Genomic DNA, 20,771 nt, shown 5'->3' on the forward strand with positions numbered 1-20,771 from the left:
GGGGCGAGTTGGTGCGTGATATCCAGAAGAGCGGCGGAACGAAGACAACACGAAGGGAGCAATACAGTACCGGCGCACACTGCCAACTGTAATACAAAACGGAATAAAAACTTCCTCTTGTGGCTGAGTGTGAAAGAGGAAGTTTGCGTTCCGTTTTGTATTACAGTCGGTAGTGTGCGCCAGTGTTGTATTGCTCCCTTCGTGTTGAGTTCGTTGCGCCGTTCGTCTGGGCAAAGTCGAAGGAGCGCCGTGCAGACATTCGATCGGCTGCTGCAAACGGGGAGAAACACATAAATGATCTCGATTGGCAATTTCATGGACTTTTCTACTCGGCGCGGTGTCACGCATTCACGAACGGAAAATGCTTGCCGGCGTAAATGTTAGGGCTTTAGCTTTTTTTTTCTTTCTTTTAGGCAAGAGAATTTAATGGCTCATACTCACGGCGTCCGGCGTCCTGTCCCACTAAGCTGTCAATCAAATGATGTCATCAACCGAAAAACACATCATAATTCTCTTTGTCTACAGTAAGGATGGTAGTAGCGATGAAAATGACGCTGCAATTAGTGATAATGACAATGATGACATTAGCGATGATTATGGCGGTGCACTTCGTTATTATAATAATGAGAGCAAAGGTGAAGCACCGTGTGCACCAGCAGCGCTTAGGCTTTCGCATTTCTGCAGTGTAGATTCCACATTACACCCTTTTCGTTCATGTAAATGAAAAAAAAAAATTGTGGGGGCTCAAGCATGGCTTGAACCTATTGATAGAAGGAAAGCTGTGAGTGTTGCAGCGATAGCTTCTTTAACAACCGGTTTTTAATCCGCCGCTTTTACATAATTTTGTTCTTGAAGCTTTTAAAATTGGTGATGCCTTATTTTGCATAAAACGCATGCTATTATCGATACCATCACGGAGTGTAAAAAGTAGTTCGTCAAGAAATTTGATGCGGAGGAAATCACACTGTACACTTATGTTAAGCACTTGTTATAATTTTTGAAATGCACGGTCATTATCCTCCCGCTAAGCTCACAAGCGGAAATTTAAGTTCAATAAGCTGAATTCGAAAACTGCAATTTCATAAATTTTTGTTCCCACTCTACGAACAGGAGTAATCAGTAAAGGAAGTCTGTAAACGGCGTTTATTCAGCGTAGAAATTTTCTAATATTTAAGTGCGTGTTTATTATTTCAATTGCATCATGTTTATAATGCTAATATACCGACGTCCAAAGATTCATAATGCTCCTCTCACGCAATAATTTCTCGAATATTTTGGACTTGTAGTGTGAGGGAGTACTTGTTTATAATTTCGTACAGAAAACCTTCGCGGCTGAAGGCTCCTAGGTAGAATAGACAAAAGACCTCTTTCGTGCTAATCCCAGAATACCTTGCGAGCGCGCAACGCAGATTTCTACAAGCGTGCACAAGTTTCGAACCCGCAAGGCAAGCAGGGGGAAGCCTTTGGCGCTCCTTTAGACAGAAGAAATAGTGCACTACGACCGAGATATCGCAACGGGGTCATTGCATACGCATGCTGCATTTATGAAGGCTGTTTATGTTTAGGCCCAGTAATATTCATAACCAAGGTGTCCAAGCGAAACCTGCGTTGACCGCGACAGCCAGCGTGAGTAGAAAAAAAAAAAAACCTGCTAAAATTTGTTATTTGCGAAAGTAGTAAGCCATGGGATACGAAGGCATGAAAAAGAAGTCATCGTTGAGGATCGTTGATTTAATATCGAGTCGCATGCAAAAGTGATAAATGTCGCATAAGGAAAGTTGATCCCACCGCTGCTTGTTTGCTGTTGATGCCCAGTACAGCTCGCTGGCGCCTGCTAGCATTACTCTTGGAAGTGTCGCTGAATCGACTACATTATTTTATGGAGCAGAATTATCACTAGGCCCTTGATAAGAGTATTACATTTATCGCAGTGCTAGTCAGAGCTGTTTACACGTTCAGGTTCAATTTGTTGATGCCCAGACACGCGAAATGCAGCAGCATACATCGGGTGCTATTTTTCCTCGTTCTTTTTATAAGCACCGTGCTGAATATGGAGAGAGCGTGTTAGTCATGTGTATAAATAGCCATCTATAAATAGATTCCTGCTTAGGGTAACAAACTGGATTAAGGGAAGGAAAGCGCAGCAGGGGCGGCATGAAGTTAGGGGGGGGGGGGGGGGGGACGAGGTTAAGAAGTTCGCAGGGTTTAAGTGGATACAGTTAGGACAGGACCGGGTTAATTAGAGAAATATGGAAGCGACCTTCGCCCTGCAGTGGGTGTAGTCCTGCTGCTGCTGATGATGATGCCGACAATAGCCAGCCCAAACCAAAAGTGTAGAAGTGAATTTCAGCATTTTTTTACTAATGAATTTAAATATTATTGCTTTGTGACACAATTATTGGCCGACACGTGCACAAAACTACTATGGAAGAACCAACATCCTAGCTGAAGTTACCAATCCTTGTTTTTTAAATCTCTAATTTTTGCAGAAACATCCGGCATATTGCCGCCATAGGCTCTGCAAAAGCTGAGGCGTGTCTTTAGCTTTTAATAGCCGCGTATCATTGCACATCTGCCGTGAAGATGACATTTAACTGCGCGTGAGTCTGTGTGCTATAGAGAGCTACAAAATCAGTTTTTGATTTCCGCCATACTGACAATACCGCCCGCAGACAATGCCCTCCGCCTTTCATGACGTAAGTTCGATGCGAGCTGATGATGCCATATTTCTCGACGTTTCCGAGGTCCTGGATGGGGTGCCGCATAATCATCTGCTAGCTAAACGTGTCGCGCGTTGAATCTCGTGAACCTTACTTATCCCGCTCAGGTATTTTCAAGAGGCCGCGCGTTCAGTTTGCTTTTGCCAACTATTTCAGCTCACCACATACTGATGTCTACTTAGGACAGGTAGTAACCGCAGATCCGGACCATGAAAAGGAAATAACAAGAATAAGATTGGGATGGAGCGCATTTGGCAAGCACTCGCAGATTATGACTAGCAGCTTACCGGTATCGTTCAAGAGGAAAGTATGCAACAGTTGCATCTTACGTGTACTCACCTATGGGGCTGAAACATGGAGTCTAACCAAGAGAGTTCTACTTAAGTTGAGGACAACCCAGAGCGCTATGGAACGAAAAATGGTAGGGGTAACATTAAGAGATAGGAAGCGTGCAGAGTGGGTAAGAGAAATAACTCAAGTTACCGGCATTCTAGTGGAAATTAAGAAGAAGAAATGGACATGGGCAGGACATGTAGTGCGAAGAGAGGATAACCGATGGTCGCTTAGGGTAACAAACTAGATTCCAAGGGAAGGAAAGCGTAGCAGGGGGCGGCAGAAAGTTAGGTGGGCGGATGAGATGAAGAAGTTCGCAGGGGTCAAGTGAATGCAGCTAGCACAGAACCGGGTTAAGTGGAGAAATATGGGAGAGGCCTTTGCCCTGCAATGGGTATAGTCAGGCTCATGATGATAATGATGATGACATACTGATATTACATCATGTGTTCGTCACAGAGACGTAGCATAGCACTGCTGCTATTATTCTACAAAACGGTCTCGAAATGAAACAAAAAAACAAAGCCAGTCTTTTTGCGCACGACTGCATTGTCTATATTATAATCCATGCCCCCTGAACGCATCATTACGCTACGAAATGACATGAGAGCGATTGTAATATGGTGTGAAAAATGGCCCATGCCGCCTAATCTGCGCAAATACAAACTGATGTCTTCTTCGCCTGAACAAAAATAGAAATGTTCAAGATAATAAGCATCCGGCATTAAATAACTAGTCCAAGTTGACGTTGTTGTTAGAAGTCCTCCGCCAAAAAGAGTTTAGTCTTTCACTCTGAAATCTCATGTTGACTGTAATTCCACAATTCGGTAATATTCTGAACTGAAGCTTTGTTTTTCTACGACGAAACGAGCGCCACCATGACGCGTTCTACTTACTTGCTTCTATCGCTGTACTCTGTTGCCAAAGGCCTGTTGTTATCCAATTCTCGGCACGCGGCAAGTTATCTTGGGTTCGGCTGGATGACGCAAATATAATAGGGTGAAAAGTAAAGAAACAGCAAATTGTTACAATGGGCATTAGTCCACACTGTCCCGTACTACTGCTGACGCAACAGCAAGTGAAATAAATTACTGAATGCTTGGCTAGAGAAACGAGAGAGATGCTCAGAGTTCCTGAGCTTATAATTTCGAATTATTTTTGCCTTGTTGTGCAAGTTACTAGAAAAGCTTTACCAACACAATTTTGTTTCTCCTGAAAGTCGAGTTGTTTGTAGCAGTCCTGAATGTGGGCGAAATACCTGTGCTGAATCTACTACTATTGTTGCAAAGGAAAAAAAAGTGTTATTGCAAACATGCTTTGCACCTCACACACCGAAAGTTTTCATCAAGTACAACATTCCGAGAAGTAATCATGTGTACAATCGAAATCTCTTACGTTCCTGCTATTTTTATATAGAACAACGTACGAATAATTTATAAACAGATACACCAAGCTTATGTCAGGCTACTCAAAAATATAATACGCGAAGCCATCAAAAATGGTTCAACCCTATTTCGATTACCAATATGGCCATCAAATGATTGAAATTCCTACCTACAGACCGGCATAGACAGTCATACATTAACACCATCGGAGCTCATTTTCCTTGTGAAATCTATTGCTTAAATTATAATGCTAACGTGGAAATATATCTATATTTTCTTATTTTTCTTGTCTAATGCGTTTCTCTGTCAGCTGTTCGCCAATTTTTAAATGAGGCCAAGGACCCCTCAAGCTGCAAACAATCAGTTGTTATCTTGATCCCGACCATTTACTGAAAATGGGCCTAAATAAATAAAAAGGAATGAAACGTAGTATGCCACAGGATGTCGTTTTCGACGACCCCCGAATACAAGTGGTAGCTTTCCGGTTTTGGAATGATGCGCGGCGTCCGCAACCATTGCAACCTTGGTGACTGCACTGTCGCCCAGTTGGCTTCCGTCGTCGCAGTGCAGATCTAGTTGGCCACAGTTGCTGTACATTACTGTGCGTTTCGCGGCCGATGCTGAGGAGAATATAATACCTTTGCCGAGTCTCGATGTTTCCTATAGTGCACACGCGTGGGAAGTAGCTTCTCTGGACATGATTCACAATTCACGAGTGAGTACCTACTTTATGCCATTCGTCCGGGTAGCTAACGATCCAGAATTGACTCTCGAATGTTCGGCCAGCGGCCACCGTATACGTTTATCACTATGCAGCAGCTTCCAGGTGTAACCTGCGACTAAATTCACAAACTGGATGCGCTGTAACCAGAATTGTCGGGTGTGATCATCTGCGCACGTGCTGTTCTGTGTCCTTCACTTGTGTGTAGTATTTTTAATCGCGTTTTCCCATGGCTTCTGAATATGTTGCCAGCGACACATTTTCTGTTTTTGTTTTTTGTTTTGTTTGCCGTGGAACGGTGTTGCCATCGTGGGACAAATGAGTGCGCTGGAAACAGTACGAAGGCAGCCAACAGCCGCCTGCACTAGAAAAAACATAGGGGATTTTTTTTTTTGGTTGCTGTGAATCAATGTTAAACAAAAGTTTCGAGATATTTACGCCGGCTATGTCTAAGACGGCTAAAGCTCTCTCGCGTTGCTACGCCCGATTCCCACGCTTCCTCCTGTGATGAGCGTCGCCAGACGACCTGCAGCATGATGTCGTCTGTCCTGTTTCGTTTTCTCTTGCAGTGCCCTCTCCCCTCCTTCTCTATATTCTCTGCGCGCCATCGGCTGCTCTCTTCGGAACATGCGCAGAACGATCACTTCGGAACATAGGCGCTGCCGCTTTATTATGAGCTCCCGGGTGAAACGATTGCGATCTTTCTTTAGTCAATGACATTCTTCACCTAGAAAAGAAAGGAGGGGCAAAAAAATTGACCAAACATTACGGTGCGTGCAGCAAGTGGGTGAAGCAAACGAAGGCGAACACAGCCGTCGTAAACACTGTGAACAGCTCACCTGTGGCAAGACCGCTGCGCTACCTTATGTCCCGCCGACGGCACGTGGTTATTTTTGTTCTACTTTCTAATCTGATAACTCCGTACATACGTTATTGTTGCGCATTGATCAACACAGAAGCACAATAATCTCCCGTGCTTTCCTTTTTTTAAGTGGCTAGTGGATTCCTTCGTGTCTCTTTCACGAGTCACTCGATTTCCATATATGTTTGCCTGCCGCATAAAAAGTGAAATTTCCGTCATGCTCGATGCCTTCCTACAGCTGCGCTTCATAGGTAAAGCAGAGCCATTAACAAAGGTCTAATCTACGCACCGCGCATCCTCCTACTTATCAGTCTCGTGCTCCTAATCTGCAACCTGATATCATTCTTTTGGTTTACCATGCATCTGCGCTCCTTGGGTAAACTGTATGATGCGAGCTGCTTAACGTTGGCAGTTGTATATGGACTTTGAGGGACGCCGTAGTGAAGTACTCGCAGTTTTCTTAAACTGTCAGGCGTTCTTTTAACGAAAGCTTGCGTTTTTTAAATTTATTTCCCGTCCATCAAAATACGGCCGCAGCGGCTGGGTTGAAACGTAGAAGCCATCTGTCGTAAATTTATCCAACGCGTCACTAATGCATAAAAACGATTTCAAACATTATATTATATGGGTGCCCAGTTGTCCTTGAACCCGTGCAAAATGTATGACAGAAGCCATAAAGCCACTACATCGTAGTAGGCAGCACTATGGCAGCAGTGTTGGAGTTCTGCGTACGCTTAAGGGTGTTCCCCGAGCATTTCAGCCAGGCGTAAAATATGCATGAATTCATTCCCTGTCAACTCTTTCGTCATACTGGAGGAGTGCTCCCATTATTTATTCAAATCTACTTTTGTTATTTCTACTGCTGCCTGGTTTCCTTGTGCTAGCTACATAGTCGACCGGCAGTTGGCATTTCTGAAAGGAATCAAATTGCAATCACCTCGGGTTTGGCATCGTTTACAGCTCTTTCTTGCATATTAGGTGCTTTTTAATACACGTCATCTCTTGTTCCGTGCACTCTGCCCACCTTCGTTGTCTCTGACACCGCAGTGTTTGTAAATGAAAAAATGAAATTGTGATAAATATTTAGTTGTGATTATAACAAAAAAAATAACGATGCTTGATTTTGGACGATGTCAAGACCTTTATAAAATGGTTCATAATAAGTGACCACAAAAGGTCCACGTCACCCTAATAAACATTTCATAAAATCGAATTCATTTGAACACGGCTTAAATACGCTATATATATGTGCAAGTTGAGAAGCGTGGTTCACAGACCCGGCGAGAGTGCACAAGGTTGAGCTCTCGGAAAGATTGCATTTCTTATTCATGATAATGCTATTGCAAGGCCATGTTTTCACATAGTTGCAAAGTTAGTGAAGCACTCGAGAAAACAACAAAACGCTTTTTAAAGCGAAGCTTCAATGAGCTCACTTGCCCCAGCAAGAAAAAAAAAACAAAAAATCGGTGGCGGTGGTGATAGCAGCAATACAAAGTTTATAAAATTATATTTAAAACTCAACGTAGAAAAGCAACGAAAAAGACAAGCTTGAGTATAAAAACGTCTCACGCAGATGCAATGTTCGTTGTACAAGAGGGACATATGTACAATGAGCACCAGCAAAACCAGGTATATTGCTTTTTATTTTCTTTTGGATATTGTCACCAACTCGAATATTAAAGCAGGGCGTTTGTAAAGCTCAGCCTACATGTTGATGCACATACGAAGATTTGAAGAGATTTTCAGCTAGCTCCTGCAGCACGAACGAAGTTGGTTGGAGGGTTACCCGCTGGTCGCTCACAGCGTACGTGGTACAACGGCTTCCAACACATGAGAGAAGGGAGCAAAAAAAGGGAAAGAGAAATGGCCGAGAAAGAATGCCAGAAAAGAACAAAATGCGCACTTGACGGTGGATGTTGTTACGAGTGCAACTTCAAGCGCCGCCTTCATGCGATGGAAATGTGTGCAGAGCGAGGACCACTTCCGGAGGAAAGCCATGTTCACCCAGAGTAACCGCACAGAACCAAATAAGTTTCGGAGCAACATTACTGTCAGTTCCGTAAGAATTGAGTATTAATGCCGATGCAGCTGCCTAGATAAACTGCTGTATTCATGTTTTAAAGACGTAGCTCTGCTAAACGCAAGAGCCCTGTTTTGATGTCTCTGGGCAGTTTCAACCTCAGCCAACCCGCAGGTGAATTTTCGATGTCAGACCACGCTAGCATCAGTGCTGAGCCCTGACTTCGATATCTGACCTTGACCTTTAGACTTTGACATTGATCGCTCAACCTGACCTTTGTGCATTGATATTCACATTTGAACTTAAAATTATCTTGCGTCATATGGACATACACTAATCAAACAATCGCGTGAGTGGTGGCGTCAAGAGGTTACGGGCTTTCATTGTGTAGATGGGTTGCGGAGACTCACCAATCGTGTATAAGGAGCTGAGCACGTTGGGCCGTCAAACTCCCAATGTCACCGTAACAAAACCTATAGCATTAGCACGGAGCGGGTTATAGTGAAAACAGGTAAATGATTGCGCTAGTGGATAATGCCTGCCACAGGCACTATCGAAAGAGTGGATAGCATGTACGTGAAGAAAGTAGCGGCGAGATGTCGTACTGAGATATCGTACAAAATGTAGTGTGAAATTGACCTTTATTGCTATGTTCGTTGCATAACATCCAAGAACTGTATAACAATTTTGTAATCAATGAAACAATCCTCAATTACTTCTGGAGAATCACAAAGGGGGCAGTTTACCGTCGTTACAAAAATGCCCTTCTTTCCTAACCATATTATAACGGGCAGTCTCAGCTTGTAAAGTCTTATTGACGTGATAGTTATTTTTCGTACTCTTTGAAGTAAATCATGTCCGGGGAAACCAAAATACAAATTACGATACATGGGTAGCGCGAAGAGGATATAAGCTAAATTATGGTCGAAACCTTACCTTAACATTGAAAGTAGGAACTAAGGGGAAAATCGAATCAGTAGGAATCGAGCAGCTACATGCACCTTATGCATTACACTCCATCAATAGGGACGATCACGAACATTAGAACATTAGATCACGAATTAGGTAAAACATGAAATACATTTTCTTGCAAAAATGCGTGAAATATGGGTGGGAACTGTCACGGAAAAGCATGAAACGCGAAACTATTGGACAGGTGGTTAAGCCACTTGCGCTTACAGGCCACAAAAGGTTACAAGCCTCTTAGATTCTAAATACGTATCATACACAAAAGTATCGAACACTGTGGAAACGCTGGACATAAAGCCCTGTGCAATGAATTATTTGGAGAAACTAGTACATTTTTTGTGAGTTGCCCAGCAAAAACTAGGGAAACCATAAGGTCAAACATCTGTACGTAGCGCTGAAGACTTGACACATGATCTTTGAGTAATGCGCACTACAGTTTAGACGCTCAGAGGGACTGTAGCCTAGATGCCCATACCACACCAGGATATTCAACAGCTATCGACCCCCACATGCCAAACGATAGACCGCAACTCCTGGAACGATTAATCTGGGAATCTGATACTGAACCGTAGTCCTCTTTTGAACAATTAGAACGAATTGTTATAACGGAAATACGCGAGGTCGTCCGCATATGCTAATACCTTCAGTTTATGATAATTGTATGTAAACGATTGATTGCTGTGCTGTTTATAGATTTGCGCAATGTGGCTCCAAGCACAGAGTGAACAAGAGCGGGGACGGCGGGCACACTACTATTACAGATGACTGGATGATGGCTGTTTGTAAAACGCGACGATTTACAATCAAGCGTGCGGGACATTCTTTGTAGCAATGACATATCCCAGTAGAAACAACAGAACCAAGGTTTTTATGATCTAAGAGAGAAAAAAGTTACTAATGGGGCACGCGAAAAAAACTGCCATTGCCTGGTCCTTTTCCAGCAGGATATGGGACGAATGATAGCAACTCACCAATATCCCCAGGTCTTCCTTCTTTGGAGAGGCTAGGAGAATATCGTTCTAATTCTGAACGAATTTGGATCTTTCATACTGAGCTCACTTTGGGCTTTGATGCAGGAACGCCCTTATCTACATCATGGTTATCTTCCTTTGTTCGACCGACTGCCCACACTGCGAGGGAACGACATATCGGCAAGACCACTTTCCCTGCCACGTACTGAGAGGAAAACGTTGAAAAGATCAGACCCAAAAAGGACAATATTTAATAAAACAGGTGCGTTGAGGCAGGTTACGTTCGCCTACGCGAAAAGAAAATTTACTGCGAACACAAAAACTGTGATGCATAGTTCACACAGGCTCGACAGAGTCAAGACTCGACAATAAACGATAGCCGGTGCGCAGGGGACGTGTTATTAGACAGGATACAAAATTTAAATGTGTGCTTTCGAATCTGGGTGAATATATTCGAGTTTAGCTTCTGAACCCCTTTGCTAGGGGCAGACCACCTAAAAATACATACAAAATTGAACGTTACAAAAAGTTACAACGACCCCTTACAATTACTACATCGGTGCAGCTACAGAATCGTTCCTCCCCTATCCCTCATGCCTGCTCACTTGGTTCTCGGCCTCATTTCCGCTCAGTGCTTGCGCTTCATGTCGCCAGATGCGAGCTTAATGACAGGAAAACTAGTGCTTTTCGCGCTAATCACCAAGTGGTTAGCCAACTAAGTGCAGGTGATATCGGGTCACCGCTCGGTTCAGAAGCAAGAGCAAGTGATATTGGGTGATCGCATCTTTCAAGCAGGCCCCAATCTAAGAGTGCGAGAATGGGGCCAAGTTGGCTGTTTAGTTTCTGTTTTCTTCTTGTCCATATTAGGTTACCACCACGCATCACGCATTGCAGGCATATTGTTTGATGGCGTGTCAGCGCTGGATTATCAGCTACAATGGACACTGCATTTCACATCCGTACAGATATAAGAACTTGACTCCCTCCACGCGAAAGCACAGGGGAGGCGAGTGGTGCGAATGCACGAACGCGCGTTAATCCGCTATCGCTCGTGCTTGCTTGGTTGACCGTCTCGTTTCACTCGGTAAAGATGGCGGCATCGCGAAGCTCTGGCCACCGTCACAGCCTCAAAAATAAAGGCAGCGCGGCATTAGCGGCATAACGGTACTCGCAACGCGTTGGCTGGACAAGGAAGCGACGAGCAGGCATCCCTCTTATTTGCCAGAGCCTAACGCTAGATGTCGCTGACTTGCTCCGCAGAGCGCCATCGGCGCGCTCTAGACAAGGCTGCTCACCACTGTACATTACTGACACGGGTACTAAATTACTCTTCTTAATTTGCGACTTTTAATATATGAAAGTGCCCAACACTATCTTCATTAAAATTTTTGCTGATATTGCCGCCAACTATTTAAATCTTTATTTGTTCTTATGCGACAGCCGCTGGCATGCGGCCTTATCATTGTGATTCTAGCGCGCTTATCGATTTTGTATTCCGTGTTTATTCATGCTCTTTGTCGCGAGACGACGCTTTATCCTTTTCTTTCTGATGATGATTTCTGATGATGATTTCTGGTGATGTCGGGTTTGATGATTTTCAACGGCTCAACGGATCAGGGCCTTAAAATACAAGGCCATGAAGTACCCATAGTGGCAGAATATCAATATCTCTGGGTATGGGTAAACGAAGGATATGCATACATTGGAAACCATGAGCAATCACTTAAGGCAAAAGGGCGAAGAAATGCCGGGATAATGAAGCATAGGGAATTGTAGGGACACAGCAGGTAGGATGTTTTGAAAGGTATTTGGAAAGGAATTATAGTGCCCGGGCTTACTTTCGGAGATACGGTTTTGTGCCTGGAATCGGAGGTACAGTCGACATTAGAAATAAATCAGAGAGCCGTCGAACGATCAGCACTGGGTGCCCACGGCAAAACCACAAATGAGGCGGTACAGGGAGATATAGGCTGGGCATCTTTCGAAGTACGGGAAGATCAGAGTAAAATATTGTATGAAGAACGCCTGAGGAAATTGGACAGTAAGAGATGGGCAGCTAAAGTATTTAAATACCTATACCTAAAAAGTGTTGACCCACAATGGAGGAAAAGAACTAGGAAACTAACCAGTAAGTATGCTGGTCACAAGGACGAAGAAATAAATAGCGTTAAGCAACAGGTGAAAAACATAGAAGGTAAAAATTGGATAAATTCGATGGAAAAGAAACAGAGTGTGGAACTATACCTAAAGTGGAAAAGGCAGATCAGAAAGGAAGCTTTTTTTGATAACTCAAGAGGCAGTTCCCGACTTTCTGAAGCTAGATCAGAGTGCCTTAGAACACGCAGCTACAAAAAGAAATGAAGATTACGCATGTGCAGTATGTGGTAACTCCACTGAAACAATTGACCATATTATACTCGAATGTAATGGTATCCATCCGGAAATCTATGCAGGCGCAGTCACTCTTCCTGAAGCTCGGAAGTGTAAAGATACCAGTGGGTGGGTGAATAAAGCAGCGGTGGAAGCTAGCAAAAAACGACTGGAAGATTGTGGCTGAAAAGCAGAAAAGTGACTTTATGCTAGTAATGTAGAAACAAAGATTCAATAAATAGAATGATGGTATAGTTAACCAATTTAAAACAATAATTAAGATATAGGGGGAAAAATGAGCATGATAGCAACTGATACCACACCGTTTCAAAGGGGACGCTCCTATATTTCATTCATCCATGTCGCGAAAGATGTGTCGGGACTTATCTAGAAGATTCCAGCCGCTCGCGTGTGTTTCTACAATGTTCCAGGTCATGGTAGTACCGTTTGCGGCTTTATCTGGATCTTTGCTCGCCGCCTTTAAATTCAGTGCTTACAAGTGTAACGGGCATTCTTAGTTCGACCATTGACGAGCACGTTCGTTGCTATCGCCACCGCCGAGTTGCTTAGTTCTTTTGCGGGCGCAAGTCAGCTCAATAAAAAGTTTCTTCACTGTACTCCAAGACTCTTCATTTGTGTCACCGACTTTGCCATCACCACATGGCAATATCGATGCTTGCCATTTTTACTGCTATTCCATATTTGATCATTTACTCTTAAAATCCCTTGACTAAGGCCGTTATCGAGGGTCCTATGACGTGTAGTATGCACATAGGCTTCGAGAGGGCATAGTAGAGGAGGAATCTAGGTTATTTCGCCCTGCTTCTTCTGACTAGCGCTGGACTCGTATAGCTAGTATACATTTTGCCATTTGCGCTTCACTAACACGACATCGCTGTGTTCAGTGGTCTTGACGGGGACCTTTTGTCTTCGCCATATGCAACATTTTGGAAGCTTGCTGTGTGTCATTGTTAATTTAGTATTGCTGTCTATAGACTTGCGATACTTGGTAGTTGATAAAGTTTACTTTGTTCGTTAAACGTTGTAAGCAGAAGAAAAACGTTTTCAGCTGTTGCACTGTCAATGGGAGCTGCCTCACGTCTGTTGTAGTTCGTTGATCCTTCTCAGTTCGAAAAAAATTGCCCAGCTGCTCAGCAGTTCAAGGCAGAGTGCACTGTAAACGTCTGCTCAGTTCTGTGACGTAAATCACGAGCGTAGTCTTCTATTGTTCGACCTCAAGAGAACCGGCACGGTGTATCGTCGAGAAGGTTATCTATCCCGTCGCCGCCAGCGATTTCCGCCCGTCCTCTCGAAGAACAATCGGCCTCGGCGATCGGGACTGCTGTGTACAGTAGTCGCGTTTGGGTTCGTCCAGATGTGCGCTATAGTTGTGCGGGTTTCCCCCCGTGGCCTTTCCAGCTTGTGGTTTCCCGCGCTGCTCGGCATGCCAGAATTGCGTCACGAAAGCAGTGGCCGATAACAGCGACTGATAAGTAGAAATGTATCGCAAAGCCCTCATTTGACTCGATACGCGTGCGCAGCCGGAAACAGAATGGATTCGGAGGTGCTCTCCAAGTTGGACTGCTGCGCTTACTAGACGTCGCCGACATTTTTCTTCCATCTGGCGGAAGTTTGCACATTGGTGAGCGAGTACTGCAGCCCCTCTTTACACTCTGGGAGGAAATAGAAACCAATTCGTTTTATTTTGGTTATGGGGCATATTGCAGTGGTGGGACGCTATATAATGCCAAGTTTAAGCCATTAAGGCAACGCCGCGTGCAAATGTTGTAGGAACCCTCAGGTTTCAGTACTGCCGATGCTTGATGTGATTCTTTGGCCGGTTTCACTAAGCTCAAAATGTGTCCGGGGTTACAAATGAGTAACATTTTTCTCAATGAACGACCATAGGTGGTCATACCTAACATAGCCGAATGACCCAATTAGTAAACGTTCTTCGAACTAAAGTGAAATAAATGATTTGTATTGTATTACATAATTTATACCTGATTACATTCCTTCTGTATTTTCAACTCACACCACAGTCACGGAATTTAGTGTAGGCGCCATCCCTTAACTTGGCGAACGTATTAATATCTGCGGAAGGATTGGTTGCTGATCTACCTAATTTAAACAAATGAGGTCTCTGGACCTACACGGCTTCAAGGATACATTTATTTCCCACTGCGCGTAATGGTTCCCTTTAGTACCCTCTCAATATTTAAACTGAAAGCCTTCAAAACTGAGAAGTTACAGCTGACTGGGAGTTCTAGAGGTAGTCGCCATTCACAAATACAGTAGCAAACTCTGATTTATCAACTTTACGCGCGTTTCGCTTTCGCGCACTTCCGGTAAGGTTAGGCTGCATTTCATTTTCGAGAATTCGAGTCCCTTCAGTGGAAAGTAGGCAATATTTTCTATAAGCCAGCACGGATTTCGACGTAGATTGTTGGTCTTGACTGTACTAATTGATTCGACCGGTGAATATTTGGTTTCTAAATGAGAGCTAGTTGCCCTTATCTAGACACACTATTCCTAGATTTCGCGAAATGCTTTCATCTCATTTTGTACTGTAAGGTGATGTTAAAACTCCGACATATAGAGAAAAATCGGCCCCTTGTCCAGCGCCTATTGATTATGGTTCTTATGTACGAAACCAGTACAACCGGATTTCCGGTTATCAGTTCCAGCTCTTCCATAAGTCCCCCAGGGCGCCGTGCTTTGCTGGCTGCTATTTTGTACGCATGAATTGACTCTCAAATGCTACGGCGCTGCCGTTGTTTAGAGACGACTGTTATAAATACCTACTTATTCAAAAACACGAGGTCCATTTCATGTTGAGCCACTACTTGCCGCATATTGCCAAGTGATGTCAGGCAGCGCTGACGTCATGAGAAGCTCTGAGTTTTCAAAAATGGATAGCCTGCAGCAAATGTTTTTCTCAGTATACAAATACAATTATCGACGGAGCTATTAGCCCTGTAAACGAATGCAAATATCTGGGAATACAGTTTTTAACATTAACCTATGTTGGAGCTCACTTGATGGGCACACAGGTTCAAAGGTGGCAGACCGGCAACTGTCTCAAAATACTGCTTAAGTAAAACAACGTTAACACATTATATATGCATTGGACTAATACGACCATATACTGGTATTTGGAGATGTCGTCTGGAAATCACACTTCCCAAGCATACATACATCGTGTCAGATACTGACAAACGGAAGCACTTGATTTATTTTTAATGCGTATAGAAGACGCACTTACATCATTAATACGCCGAGTTGATGTGAGGTCGGGATGTGAGGCAGTGCTGTCAAAAATTAAAACAAGTGCATTTTTATTACTTCAGGCAATCTAACATATTACTCCTAAAAGCAGGGAACAAAACATGCCTCAGTGCTTTACTTATCAGTTTTTTCATCGACTCTAACGGCGCTCTAATACAATGGGCTTGCGGGTAAGGTAGTGTGCTTGAAAAATCGATTCTTTATTACCTGTTGCCATGTCCTTTTTACAAGGGTAGTTTTCTCATTCGTGATTAATTTGCACCCACGTTTCCTCTAGTAACATAGTTCGTAGCACATTTTTTGTTCTCATCTTTTTTGAACTTTTATTAAGATCGCAATGCATATAACGATGCGCATCGTTGTAACTAGCCGTTGGTTACCAAAAAGCGGTTGGAATTACTAAGGCGAAAGCCTTTAATAGCTCATGCTGTCGTGGACAAAATGTGTCGCGCTTTTGCGGCGGCTCTGATTGGCCGAGGTGGGATGACGTCATAAAGGTCCCGACCAATCACAGAGCACCACCACATTATGCGCGAATGCTTGCCTTATATGGCCACATGTCAATCAATGATCACGTGCTAATTAATGACTAATTAATCAATCGCTAACTGATAGCTAAATAAGTAATTCTTTAATAATGCTTAATTAATTACACGAATATTATTACCTACTTAATGACGTAATAATTGCCTACTAATTAGTGCCAGTTGCGTAGTAGAATGCGGCACTCAGGCTTTCGCCTTTCACTAAAATAGTCGCTAAAGTCCCTCGTAATGTTTTTAATAAAATAGCTGGTAATCTGGTCGTGCCGCTTGGCAGGATAAAATATCCGCTTTTAATTTTGTGGCCAGAATGTCCGACCATTATAAAAATCCCGTATCCAAGGTAACAGCAGTTACAGGAACGAGCTCCAGTGCGTGAGGTGAACCGACAGCCTCTTCAGACACCTCGTCCTGTCTTTCGGTGTATACCCCCATGTCAGTGATCGTACAACAGCTTGCTACACGAGAGTGCAGGGAAGAACGTAGCTTTCGCCTGCAAGAGGAGAAATATTCTCGAGAAAAATGGAAATACAACGGCAGCCACCTGTTAGTCACATACAAGGCGGCGTAGTGCACAAAGTTCAGTTCAGTTTAGTTTATTACCTTAATAAAGAACGCGCAATCTTCCTATAATGGCCAACTATAGACAGAGCTGTCGAAAAATAATAGCAAGGGATAAACCATGTAGTATATATAAAATAAGGCCGTTGCCTTTTTTGCCCAATTCTATTTTCTTCACCAACCGCGTTATGGTTCGTTGAACTGTCTTGAGTATTTACGCTTGTAAAAGGAGTAATCTGACGTCAATAAGGCACTGGGGCCTTTTTCGTAGGTAGTGAAGCTAAAGGGCAGAATGTGACGCACATCACTGCGTCAGATATCTGTGTATGTAGCAAGAAACACAGGCGTACATAGACAGCGACATAATTGCTCAGAGAAATTTGATATGTAGGATATTATTAGATGCGTCTGCAAACACTGGTGCGTAATATTAACGCGGGACACGGCATTTCCTTGTAGCAAGCTAAATGATTCAGCCTGCTGAAGGTTAATCTGCTAATTACAACGTTTTTAGGTCAGGCTTATTTTCTGAAGTAACTTTCTTCCATTTTCTTTATTTTTAAATTCCTCCATTGCACCATATTTATTTGGAAACATGTTTTTGTGTGCGCTGAAAAGTGAGTAATAATTATTTATCTACAGTCCGTGACCTGTGCGCACTTCTCCAGTTCCTGAAAGCCAGCCTCAAACGCAGTTCTCAAAATGTGCGGCGGGTGTGCAGTACAGGTATTATAGCCTACTAAACCTCGCTTTAGAGTTCGTTGTTCCATCTATTCAGTGCACATGCTCTGTTTTGGTAGGACCACTGCAAGCCACTCGCAGCATCAATAGCGCCTAACATGAAATTCTAGAAGAAAATAATTACACGGATGCAGTCAAGTCTCCTTACGAGCGGAAATACGAAAGCATTGTGAGGTCCATGCCAATAGTTCCTTTATGAGGTCGCGTTGCGTTTGGTTGGTTTTGAGAAGTCTGCAAATTTACTTGTGTTTATCTGCTTGTCTGTTTACTGTTCTTGCATTTTCTTTTTATTTATTTTTCGTTAATTTTATTCCTCTCTCTTTCATTTTTGTTGCCTTTTGATTTGTTTTATTATTTCATTTCAATTTTGTACGTATAGCCGCTATAGCCCTTTGCATCAGGGTCCTCCGGCGTCCTTTTGCTAAATAAGGATAATTATGGACTGACTCTCAGGAAGTTAGGCGTAGACCAGGGGTTCGCGCCCGTGACTTGGGAACGGAAAGCTGGTAGTTCGATTCTTGTTATGGGTGCGACTCACTTAATTTTCCTATTTTGTTTTTGAGGGCATGCTGTGGTGACAACTCGATGTATACGCGCCAGTCATGAGACGATAAACGTTTTTGCATTAATATTGTGGTTTCACTTCACTGCCTTGCTCCTGCGGTGCCCATGCAATTAAGGCGCAAGAGGAGAGATAAGCAAAACAGCTTGACTTTTCCTTTCGTGATAGTATTCGATCTGCCAGCAATATTAAAATAGCGCGCTCATCGGAGGCGTCGCAGTGAAGGCATTTGTTAAACTCTCTTAAACACAACGGAAACCGGAGTCTTTTCTTTCTTTCCTTTGAGTCTTTTTCGAACCACCTTCGAAAGCCGTGAAAGCCAACAGTTTCGCCCGCTAAAACGTTTTTATCTCTATGGTTCGTGCCTATTCGTACGTCAAAGAGGTATCAAAACGGAGTGGTATCAATCATTTGCTCGCTTCCGGAAGTCCTAAGAGGAAGCAGCTTTGAAAGCACACATCGCGTATAGGCAGATTAGTCACGGTGCCCGTGGTTCTGGGTTCGTTGTATTTTTTGAGAGACGGCCTCTTTATTCTTGGCAAGCAATGGTTGGTATGTTATTGTTTCTTTTGTTGGAAGGACTAGGGTACTAGGCATGGCTAATTCCAATAGTCGAAGCTGTGACGCTACCGTTACACTGGCGAAATTCTACCCTTTCGCAAAGAAACCTGCATTTAATGCGCAATTTGTTGTTTTTTCTGCATATTAAAATTAAGAGCTGGTGTTTGCTTCTCCCAAGCACCGATGTTACACGTACCGGTTAATGAAACATCAAAGCGATGAGACCGCAGCTTCAGAGAGGAGCGTGAGCAAGAGCTCTCGACAAAGAAAAACAAAAAAGTTAAAACGGCAATACAGGTGAACCCAACCCATCGCGAAGCTAGTTTTACACGCCGCACGGGAACTTTATAAGAGCCGGAATTACGTTGCCGGCAGTCGAAAGCAGAAGATCCCAACGACGTTGCTTGGCAAGCGTAAGCGATACTGGGGTTCAGCTTCCTCAATCCGCCTTTTTCAGGAGGATGTGGCGCCATCATGCGGGAGCGGGCGAGAAACACATTGGACGGCAGTGTAGCAGACGACGCGAAAGCGCACCGTACGAAACGGCCACGCCAACGCAGGTAGAAAGCGAAAGCTCCCCCTTTTTTTCGCCTCGGGGCGGAAAGTAGTGACAGTGATTGCAGTATATCATGTTCAGGTAGTACGGGGGAATGTTACAGCGTTTTCACAATTCACTCATAACGCACGCATATACTATCTTCGTATTGTAAAGTCGTGTAGCGCGGGCCGTATTCGACGTGACAGAATGAGACGCTCTCAGCATGCAGATTTTCGGCAGACAGGAGAGCGCGGAGGCAGAGTGTAATAGTTGTTGATTTGATATTAGACTGAACTTTGTTACTACAACTTTGAACTTTAGGGGATTCGAATAAAAGTGATGAAATCACACGCGGACAAATACTCTTTAACGGTAACAAAAACACTGGATATATTCAGTTAAGTTTACACGCGTCTTTCTCCGACGAAGGGTGCGTTCCACACTGTCTCGTCTCCTCTTCTCTCTCGGCCAGTCGTTCCCAGCAGCACTCGCACCCCGCAGGTGCGCACATCCTCCTCGTCGCCGGCCCAGGCTCCTCCTTCTCCTCAGCGGGGTGCCACGCCGACCCTTGTTCCCAATCGCGCGTTCCCCGGTCGTTCCGGGAAAGTGGACCATGCCGTCTTCGGTTTGTAACTTGATACCTAGGAACGCGCTGACTTTTGCTGGCTGCTCTTTCGGGAGCAAGAGCTCGACATTTCTTGTTTTTCTTTATATATTCTTTACACAGAAGCCTTGTATAGATGAGCCCGACGCAAACGGGTCGGGTAGGGGGGAGCCAGTTGTCGAGCTGAGCCAGCCCGACCCGTCCGGGTTTACATGAGCTCGTTTCTGTCGGGCAAAGATCGCTGCTACACCGTGCGTCGAGCAAGAGAACCAGGCGCAGGCAGGAGAGGAGGAAAAAGAGGAATGCTCAGACGAACAGCTCACGGTCCCGTCCCCGACCAGCAAGGAGGCAAGAGAGGAGGACCCCTCGCCCATCGGGTAGGGTCGAGCCAACCCACCCCCTGCAGTCGGGCTGGCGGGACCCGACCCGACGGTCCTTTAGCTCGACCCCCTAGCGTATACATGAGCCCGATAGCCGGTTTTTAGCCCGACAGGCCTCCCCGACCCGACTTTCAGGGGGTTTACATGAGACCGACAAAGTCGGGTCGGGGAGGCCTGTCGGGCTAAAAACCGGCTATCGGGCTCATGTATACACTAGGGGGTCGACCTAAAGGACCGTCGGGTCGGGTCCCGCCAGCCCGACTGCAGGGGGTGGGTTGGCTCGACCCTACCCGATGGGCGAGGGGCATGTATACTCTGACGCGTCGGGCAGGCGCCTCCTCTCTTGCCTCCTTGCTGGTCGGGGACGGGACCGTGAGCTGTTCGTCTGAGCATTCCTCTTTTTCCTCCTCTCCTGCCTGCGCCTGGTTCTCTTGCTCGACACGCGGTGTAGCAGCGATCTTTGCCCGACAGAAACGAGCTCATGTAAACCCGGACGGGTCGGGCTGGCTCAGCTCGACAACCGGCTCCCCCCTACCCGACCCGCTTGCGTCGGGCTCATGTATACAAGGCTTTTGTCGGTCTCATGTAAACCCCCTGAGAGAGAGATAGAGAGAGAGGGATCTCAAAGGGCAAAGCCGCCAGG

General features: G+C 44.6%; 1 protein-coding gene across 5 annotated transcripts in view; it reads left to right on the forward strand.

Moving 5' to 3' along the window:
* LOC146208813 (solute carrier family 41 member 3-like) overlaps nucleotides 1-20,771 on the forward strand; it is a 152,020-nt gene that overhangs the window by 58,801 nt on the left and 72,448 nt on the right. The window contains exon 1 of one of the 5 annotated variants that reach the window (XM_084596165.1): nucleotides 13,531-13,993. The exons of the other annotated variants lie outside the window; for them this stretch is intronic. The gene's annotated coding sequence lies outside the window, so the exon portion shown is untranslated. Of the gene's footprint in view, nucleotides 1-13,530; nucleotides 13,994-20,771 lie in introns of those variants that run through there. 5 annotated transcript variants of the gene reach the window in all.

The sequence above is a fragment of the Amblyomma maculatum genome, chromosome 1 (genome assembly GCF_055883805.1).
Source record: "Amblyomma maculatum isolate TAMU_Amacu chromosome 1, ASM5588380v1, whole genome shotgun sequence".
In the NCBI taxonomy this organism is placed as follows: Eukaryota; Metazoa; Arthropoda; class Arachnida; order Ixodida; family Ixodidae; genus Amblyomma; species Amblyomma maculatum.